Below are 1,322 nucleotides of genomic sequence, written 5' to 3'. Positions count from 1 at the left end.
ATCACTGTGCAATGAGAGTGCGGTCTTGCAATTAATTATTTTAATATAAAACCTTCTTGCTTCTCAAAAAATGTATTTTTCTTTCTTGTCACAATAACACAGGCCATCGATTTATAAATAACAATGAAAATTACCTTTTAAAATATATTCATGCCCCATTCAATATAATCCAATACAACACCAGATGTTCCCAATCAACCCCCTTTTGTTCAAGGTTCTATAAGTGTATCTGTTAAAAGCAGTGAATGAAATGAAATCTGAGGTAAAGACATTTTGTTGTTAAGGTGTAATTAAGATCAACACTCCTTTGTGTCGCCTGACACTAATAATCCGTTGTTATACCTTCAGATACAAAACGGTTTCCGTTTCAATATTGTAAAATAAATGAAGAGTGTTTAGTTTGACTTTCCACAGAGTGTACAGGCAGTGAAGGAAGAACAGAGGCTTTTAGATTCAGAAAGTTCCGCTTAACATCGAACAATAGACTGCAATTTGCCTCCATTTTGCCTGAACACACACCAGAACACAAAGTGGTTTGACACCTGTGGAGAATGGTAAATGGTTGGCTTTTATATAGCGCCTTTATGCAAAGCGCTGTACAATTGATGCTTCTCATTCACCCATTCATACATACACACACACACCAACGGCGATTGGCTGCCTTGCAAGGCGCCGACCAGCTCGTCAGGAGCAAATGGGGGTTAGGTGTCTTGCTCAGGGACACTTCGACACAGCCCGGGCGGGGGATCGAACCGGCAACCCTCCGACTGCCAGACGACTGCTCTTACTGCCTGAGCAATGCCGCCCCAGTGAGGTTGTTTGTTGTGCTTAGGGTCTTGGGAGGAACTGAGCACAACGGGCCACTATAAGACCATATGACTGAAATGTTCAGCGGTAGAACCTTTTGGAAAAAAATTCTTTAGTGGAGAGAAAAAGAGAAGGAGAAATCAGTGAAACAGTTTGCGAAGTGAAAGGTATAAGTTGGGGTTAGTAGGGCAAGGGTTAAGGTACAGTAAGATTAAGGTTAGAAAGGTTAGGGTTGTTAGGGTTAAGGTACAGTAAGGTTAGGGTTGGTAGGGTTAAGATACAGTAAGGTTAGGGTTGGTAGAGTTAAGGTACAGTAAGGTTAGGGTTGGTAGGGTTAAGGTACAGTAAGGTTAGGGTTGGTAGGGTTAAGGTACAGTAAGGTTAGGGTTGGTAGGGTTAAGGTACAGTAAGGTTAGGGTTGGTAGGGTTAAGATACAGTAAGGTTAGGGTTGGTAGGGTTAAGGTACAGTAAGGTTAGGGTTGGTAGAGTTAAGGTACAGTAAGGTTAGGGTTGG

This window comes from Conger conger, chromosome 10, assembly GCF_963514075.1.
Source record: "Conger conger chromosome 10, fConCon1.1, whole genome shotgun sequence".
Taxonomy (NCBI): Eukaryota; Metazoa; Chordata; class Actinopteri; order Anguilliformes; family Congridae; genus Conger; species Conger conger.
The sequence above is the reverse complement of the archived record's forward strand: the minus strand, read 5'-3'. Positions refer to the sequence as shown.